General features: G+C 41.2%; 1 long non-coding RNA gene across 1 annotated transcript; it reads left to right on the forward strand.

Moving 5' to 3' along the window:
- Window positions 1–3,331: 3,331 nt before the first annotated feature.
- On the forward strand, window positions 3,332–7,988 carry LOC148114462 (uncharacterized). The gene is made up of 3 exons (XR_015732945.1): window positions 3,332–3,435; window positions 3,717–3,884; window positions 6,073–7,988. It is a non-coding gene; the product is annotated as an uncharacterized LOC148114462 (long non-coding RNA).
- Window positions 7,989–8,320: the final 332 nt, after the last annotated feature.

The raw sequence follows: 8,320 nt of genomic DNA on the forward strand, positions 1-8,320 counted from the left end.
GCCACGCCCGGACACGCCCCTCCGGCTCTCCGAGGCGACGGGGAGGAGGGGCAACATCCGGGTGCTTTCCCCCCCAACTTCCGGAAGGAGGCCGCGCAAGGCGCGCCGGGCTCGCCTGAGAAGGAGGCCGCGGTTGGCTTCGCAGTTGCCCGGATGGGGTTGGTACTGAGAAGCCGGGGATCGGCGAGGCCTGTTTTCACGTCGGTTCAGAATCCCGACTGGGCCCCCCCAGGAGGCCTTCCACACCCGCGTTGCCCCCTTTGGGGATTGTTGCAGCTTTTGTAAAAGCCCAACGGAGCGCAAAGAATAGAATAGAATAGAATAGAATAGAATAGAATAGAATAGAATAGAATAGAATAGAAAATATGGAATGGAATAGAATAGAATAGAATAGAATAGAATAGAATAGAATAGAAAATATGGAATGGAATAGAATAGAATAGAATAGAAAATATGGAATAGAATAGAATAGAAGAATAGAATAGAATAGAATAGAATAGAATAGAATAGAATAGAATAGAATAGAATAGAATAGAATAGAATAGAATAGAATAGAATAGAATAGAAAATATGGAATGGAATGGAAGAATGGAATGGAATAGAATAGAATAGAATAGAATAGAATAGAATAGAATAGAAAATATGGAATGGAATAGAATAGAATAGAATAGAAAATATGGAATAGAATAGAATAGAAGAATAGAATAGAATAGAATACAATAGAATAGAAAATATGGAATGGAATGGAATGGAATAGAATAGAATAGAAAATATGGAATGGAATAGAATAGAATAGAATAGAAAATATGGAATAGAATAGAATAATAGAATAGAATAGAATAGAATAGAATAGAATAGAATAGAATAGAATAGAATAGAATAGAGAATGAAATAATGAATATGATTGAATGGAAAGGAATGGAATGGAATGGAATAGAATAGAATAGAATGAGACTGGTCTGGACTGGACTGGACTGGACTGGACTGGAAATAGAATAGAATAGAATAGAATAGAATATTGGAATGGATAGGATAGGATAGAAGAATAGAATAGAATAGAATAGAATTTTTATTGGCCAAGTGTGATTGGACACACAAGGAATTTGTCTTGGTGCATATTGTGAGATTTAAAATTCCCAAAATTTTATACTCACAACTCCAAGACAAGTCTGGTTAACAAAATCATAGATTTATTGGAGGAAAACATCAAAATAAATAAAAAAAAAGAAAGAAAAGCGGTTGCAAGCGCGGCCTCTTAGACTCTTCCGAAATAGCACAAAAAGCAGTTTTCAAGCTATACATTTTATACACCTTCACAATGCATGCAATGCCTAAGAAGCCCTCCCAACTCCCCCTTATTCTCTTAATTCATCCTTTAAGTTGTTTTACACTTAGATAATATAGACAATAGCTTTACTTGTAATTTTCACCTTGGACCAATAGATATTCCTGCCTCCTGATAGCAATTTTTGCCCAAGGCTTAAGTTCCTGTCTCCTGGGGAGCTCTTAGCAAGTCATAATACATTGTCTCCACTGATTACCATTTGTGGCCACTTTACATAGTCAGAAAACAGCAGACAGATAGTCTCACACTTTGGTATTACATTTGTTACAATTTATAAGAAAGAATAACCTTTATTTATTTCCTGTGATATGCTCTCAGTATACATAAAATAAAAGATATGTTCATCAAGAATCATAAGGTACAAGGGCTGAGCTATTAGTATTAGTATAGGTAGTCCTCAACTTATGAGCACCATTGAGCCCAAACTTTCTGTTGTTAAGCGAGACGTGTGAAATTTTGCCCCATTTTACGACATTTCTTGCCACGATTGTTAAGTGAATCACTGCATTTGGTAACTTAGTCACACGGTTGTTATGTGAATCCAGCTTCCCCACATTGACTTTGTCAGGAGGTCACAAAAGGGGATCACGTGACCTCGGGACACACTGCAACCGTCATAAATACAAGTCAGTTGCCCAGTGCCTGAATTTAGATCACGTGACCCTGGGGTTGCCACAAAGGATGTAAGAGTGAAAAACGGTCATAAGTCACTTTTTTCAGTGCCATTGTAACTTTGAACAGTCACTAAATGAGCTGTTGTAAATCGAGGACTACCTGTATTTATTAAATTTTTGTGCTGCCCATCTTATTGATACATCGACTCCTGGCAGTCCTCGACTTAACAAGCATTCGTTTAGTGACTGAACTTAACAATGGCACTGAAAAAAGTCCCTCAAATATTGGAACCCTGCTATCATGTCACCCCCAATCCTTCTTTTCATTAATCTAAACACACTCAATTCCTGCAACTGTTCTTTATATGTTTCAGCCTCCGGTCCCCTAATCAACTTTGTTGCTCTTCTCTGCACTCTTTCTAGAGTCTCAACATCTGTATCTCATCCATCTGTTCAACTACTGAAGTTCGCAGATGACACAATAGTGATTGGTCTCATTCGGGACAAGGATGAATCCGCATACAGATGGGAAGTTGAACAACTAGCCTCGTGGTGTGACCGGAACAATCTGGAACTGAACACACTCAAAACTGTAGAAATGGTGGTGGAGAAACCCTCCCATACTTTCACCTCTTACAATACTAGACAACACAGCATCAACAGTAGAGACCTTCAAATGTCTATGTTCTACTATATCTCACGACCTAAAATGGACACCCAACATCAAAAACATCATCAAAAAAGCACAACAAAGAATGTTCTTTCTGTGCCAACTCAGAAAGCTCAAACTGCCCAAGGAGCTGCTGGTCCAGTTCTACAGAGGAATAATTCCCTTAACACTGTCAAACTAGTTACTAAGTCTGCACTACTATTAATCTTCTCATCGTTCCCATCACCCATCTCCTCCCACTTATGACTGTATGACTGTAACCTTGTTGCTGGTATCCTTAAGATTTACTTACTTATTTGTTCCCTATGACTATCATTAAGTGTTGTCCCTTATGATTCTTGACAAATGTATCTTTTCTTTTATGCACACCGAGAGCGAATGCACCAAGACAAATTCCTTGTGTGTCCAATCACACTTGGCCAATAAAGAATCCTATTCTATTCTATTCTATTCTATTCTATTCTATTCTATTCTATTCTATTCTATTCTATTCTATTCTATTCTATTCTATTCTGTATCTGTGGAGGGGTTCAAACATATTGTCCCAGAGTAAGTTGTAAACATGTGTAAATGTTTGCAATAAAAACAGCAGAAAACAGAAAAAAGTGACCCTTTCTGGAGGAAGATGAAGGAGGTCCAAAAGTCCATCTCCAAAGGTAACAGGAGATTGTACTGTACTTTCCCTCCCACCTAGCAATCCATTGTACCTGTCTCCGTTGAGATGGCTCCCACACTTCCTCCTCTAGGGTTAATAAGAAGCCTTCCTGGATAGATATCCTGCAGAGCCCAAGCAGAAACCCAGGCAGGTAATGGCTTAATGTTTTTCTTTCCTTTCCTTCAAGGACTATAAAATCATCTCTCTGGATCAGGGGTCTTCAACCTTGGCAACTTTAAGCCTGGAGGACTTCAACTCCCAGAATTCCCCAGCCAGCTTTGCTGGGAGTTGAAGTCCACAAGTCTTAAAGTTGCCAAGGTTGGAGATCCCTGGTTTAGGGTCTCCTGCGTGGGCGGGGGGGTTGGACTAGATGACCTACAAGGTCCCTTCCAACTCTTGTTAATCTATTAAACCCTGCACTCTGTATTCTAGTCCTACTTTAGGGAATCTCAGTAACCTGTACGCCTTGCTTGGACCTGAAGATGTTGATGTGGATTGTTTTCCTGCCAATTCTCATTTCTCATCTGATATATTACAAGAGCCAAAAGAAGTTCACAGGAATCCTGAAACCCAGACTAACCCAGGAAGAACTGGAATATGGTGGGTATCTTTCCTTTGAGCTCCTCAAGAGATGGAGGCTTAAGGGTTAAGCATCAGACTTAAAGTCAAAACAGGATCCTGGCAACGTTGTCTATCTGCAGGGATGACATCATCAGCCAATGATATCTTTATGAAATTGGCATAATGGTCATTACATTCTGATTCTACCGTGTTTCTCCGAAAATAAGACCCTGTCATATTTTTTTGAACCCATAAATAAGCGCTTGGCCTTATTTTCGGGGAGGTCTTATTATTTTGGGGTGCATGGAGCAAGATGGGGCTCCTCTTGCCATCTTACGTGATTTCCAGCTCTGCATTTAAATATTTTTGGGGAGGGCTTATTTTCGGTGGGAGGGCTTATTTTAGCGCATGCGCTCAAAAGCCCAATTGAGCTTATTATCAGCGGATGTCTTATTTTCAGGGAAACAGGGTAGCTACGTTCACGTGAAATGTTATGAATCCTTAATAAGACCATGTGTGGAATTCTGCATCCAGTTTTGGTCACCACATTACAAAAAAGATGTTGAGACTTTGGAAAAAGTGCGGAGAAGAGTAACTAGGCTGATTAAAGGCCTGGAGACTAAAACATTTGAAGAAGGATTGGAGGAATTGGGGTTTGGCCAGTCTAGAGAAAAGAAGGACTGGGGGGGATAGACATGATAGCAGTCGTCCAGTATTTGAGGGGCTGCCCCAAAGAAGAGGGGGTCAAATTATTCTCCAAAGCATCAGAAGGGCAGGACAAGAAACAATGGATGGAAACTAATCAAGGAGAGAAGCAACTTAGACCTTCCTAACAGTGAGAACAATTGATCAGTTGAACAGTTTGCCTTCATAAGTTGTGAAGTCCCCACAACTTTAAGAAAAGACTGGACAGCCAACTTGTGTGAAATGGTATAAGCAGGGTCTCCTGCTTGAGCAGGGGGTTGGACTAGAGGACCTCCAGGGTTCCTTCCAGCTCTATTCTGATTGATTGACCTTGGTAGGTTAATGGGACAGTATTTCTCAACTTCAGCCATTTGAAGATGCATGGACTTCAACTCCCAGAATTCCCCAGCCAGCATTTTGAAATCCACATATCTTAAAGTGGCCGAGGTTGAAAAAGCCTGTTATGATCCCTGGACCTTCTTCCTCCTCTGAGGAATCTTTCTTAGAAGACCCCATGAAATTTGAACTAGGATATAACAGCCTTCTCCAACGTGGGCCTTCTTGGGCTTTAGTGCTGGCAGGGGAATTTGGGAGTTGTTGTCCCAAATGTTGAAGGTTTAATGGTGATATGGGGCACCAAAGGTTAAAGAAAGCTACGGATACAGATTAAGAGAGTTGGAAGGGACCTTGTAGATCATCTAGTCCAACCCCACTTCCCCAAGCAGGAGATCCTACCTACACCATTTCTGACAGATGGCAGTCCAGTCTCTTCTTGAAAGTCTCCAGTGATGAAGCTCCCACATCTTCTGAAGGCAAGCGTTGGTTGATTGCTCTGTCAGAAAATTTATCCTTATTTCCAGGTTGAATCTCTCCTTGTTCAGTTTCCATCCATTATTCCTTGTCTGGCCTTCAGGTGCCTTGGACAATAGCTTGACTCTCTGCTCTCTGTAGCAGCCCCTCAAATATTTGAAGATGCTATCCTGTCTCCCCTGGTCCTTCTCTTCACTAGACTAGCCAGGCCCAGTTCCTGCAATGGTTTATCGTATGTTTTAGCCTCCAGTCCCCTCATCATCCTGGTTGCTCTTCTCTGCACTTTTTCTAGAATCTCAACATATTTTTTTATAGTATGGTGACCAAAACTGGATCCAGGACTCTAGGTGTGGCCTTACTAAGGCTTTATAGAGTGGTATTTGTACTTCCCGTGATCTGGATTGTATCCCTCTGTTCATGCAGTTTAGGATTGCATTGGCTTTTTTGGTTGCCGCCGCACACGGCTGGCTCCCATTTAGCTGGTTGTCCACTAAGACTCCAAGATCCCCCTCACAGTTACTGCTACTAAGCCTGGTTTCCCCCACTCTATATGTGTACTTTTGGTTGTTGTTGCCTAAGTGGAAGACTTTACTTTCCGCTACATTGAATTTCATTTTGTTAAATACAAGGCACAGGTGGAACAGGATTGGGAGCCCATCATTCTTGCTGTTTTCTTCTGAACCCAACACCCACCGTCCTCCTATGGATAGTAAACCTTGTTATCTCTTTGCAGTGAAGAGCGTGGTGATGCTCCTGTCAGAACTGAAGGAGGAGCAACAAATCCAAGATCAACACAGCAGTTACAATGTGCCCTCGTTGGTTGTAGAAGGAACGGAGGAGCCTGGGGCTCAAGTGAGAAGAGGACTTCTCCTAGAGTTGCTATGTAAACAGAAACACTCTAAGTCAGCTCCCCTACCCCCCAAACTGAAGTCTGTTAACCCTGATCTAGCACCAAAATTGTACTAACCAGTAGATAGTAGATACTCAGAGAGATAGTTATGTGCCATCAAATTGGTGTTAATTCTTCACGATCACATAGTTTGCCTTTAGAATGTTCTGTCCTCACCTGGTCCTTTAGGTCTTCCAATGGTGTCCTCACCCCTATTGAGTCCATCCATCATGGTCATCCCTTCCACTTTTCCAAACTTTATGGACTTCTCAAAGGAATTGATCCTGACATTGATTGATTGATTTGCTAGCAAGTTAGTGTCACCTTTTGGGAACCATATGGATTGATCTCCAAGATGAACTGTGCCCAACCAGGTCCTCCAGGTCTCCTAATGGTGCCCCCACCACCCTTGTATGCTCTTATATACTGTCACCCTTAGTGAACTGCCCTCAAGTATGAAGTCATAGTTGACTCTTGAGATAAGATTTTTCTCCATGGTAATCCATCCCCAACTTGGTCCTGCAAGGTGACTCCAACCATCCATCGTCCCTCCATCTCACTGCTGGTCCTCCTCTTCTTCTCTTTCTTTTCATCTTGGCCAACATTATAGCCTTTTCCAGAGATTTGGGTCTTCATATTGATTATTTTCCACCGTTAGCAACCACTTAGATTTTCTCCAAGACAGATTCTCCAAGACTATCTGTCTTCAGCATAGACTTCAGGTCTTCTAATGGTGCTCTTATCACCACTGTAACTGAGTCCATCCACCTTGGTCCTCCTCTTCTTCCATTTTCCAAGCATTATGGACTTCTCAAAGAAACTTGGTTCTGACAGTATGTACCATCACGTCAATGTCGCCTCTGAGTGGTCATATGGATTGACCTTCTGCAAGATGATCTCCAAATGATGTCCTTGTAAACACTGCATGCTCTTATACACTTATCACCCTTGATTATGTGCCATCAGGTATGAAGTCATAGTTGACTCCTGGGGACCAAGTAGATTTTCTTCATGATGGTCTGTCCCCAACCTGGTCCTTCAGGTTTTCCTGTGATGACTCCAGGACCACCATAACTAAGGCCCTCCAACTTGATCATCCTCTTCTTCGCTTTCTTTACACTTTTCCCAACATTATGGACTTCTCAAAGGAGGTAGGTCTTCACACTGATTTGTTGATTAACAGGCTGGAACCTGGAACTAAGGAGAAATTTCCTGACAGTGAGAACAATTAACCAGTGGAACTGCTTGCCACCAGGAAGCTCTGAATGCTCCAACACTGGAAGTTTTTAAGAAGAGACTGGACAGTCACTTGTCTGAAATGGTGTAGGGTCTCCTGCTTGAGCAGGGGGTTGGACTAGAAGACCTCCAAGGTCCCTTCCAACTCTTTTATCCTTTCCTTCCCTCTCTCCCAGCATCGGAGCTTCCTCCAGGGAGCTGGGCCTTCACATCCTGCACTTGAATTAAAATAGAAATAGAATAAATAATTTGGAACAAAAACTATAAACTAACCAGATCGGCAAAATACAAAGAAAATCAATATAAAATGTTTTACCATTGGTATTTGGCACCTTCTAGACTGGCAAAATTTTATCCAAATTTAAACCCCAAATTGTTGGAAATGTGGACAAAAACAAGGCACCTTTTTTCATACATGGTGGTTATGTTCCGAAATGAAAAAATATTGGATGAAAATACAGTGATACAGGAAGTAACAGGCTTCCAGATAAAATATACACCAGAACTGTTTCTTCTAGGAATAATGAGAAGGAAATATGGAAAAAACAACAACAACATATACTGTATTATTCTACATATGGCAACGGGGGCAAGATTGACATTTGCGCAATGTTGGAGAAGCTCAAATATACCCTCTGAAGATTTAATAATTAGAAAAATATTGGGTTGCGCCGAGATGGACAAAATGACACTTGAATTGAAAGGACTGATGGATTCGGATTTTTACGTAATATTGGAGAAATGGTATAATTGGATCGAGAAATAGAAAAAAAAGGAAATAACAGATAATAGATTTAGTAAAATTATAGAGTATAGGAGAACACAAGTGTGATTATATGTAAATGGTTACAGTCAT

This window comes from Pantherophis guttatus, chromosome 3 (assembly GCF_059756535.1).
Source record: "Pantherophis guttatus breed Tessera chromosome 3, ASM5975653v1, whole genome shotgun sequence".
NCBI classification, from domain to species: domain Eukaryota; kingdom Metazoa; phylum Chordata; class Lepidosauria; order Squamata; family Colubridae; genus Pantherophis; species Pantherophis guttatus.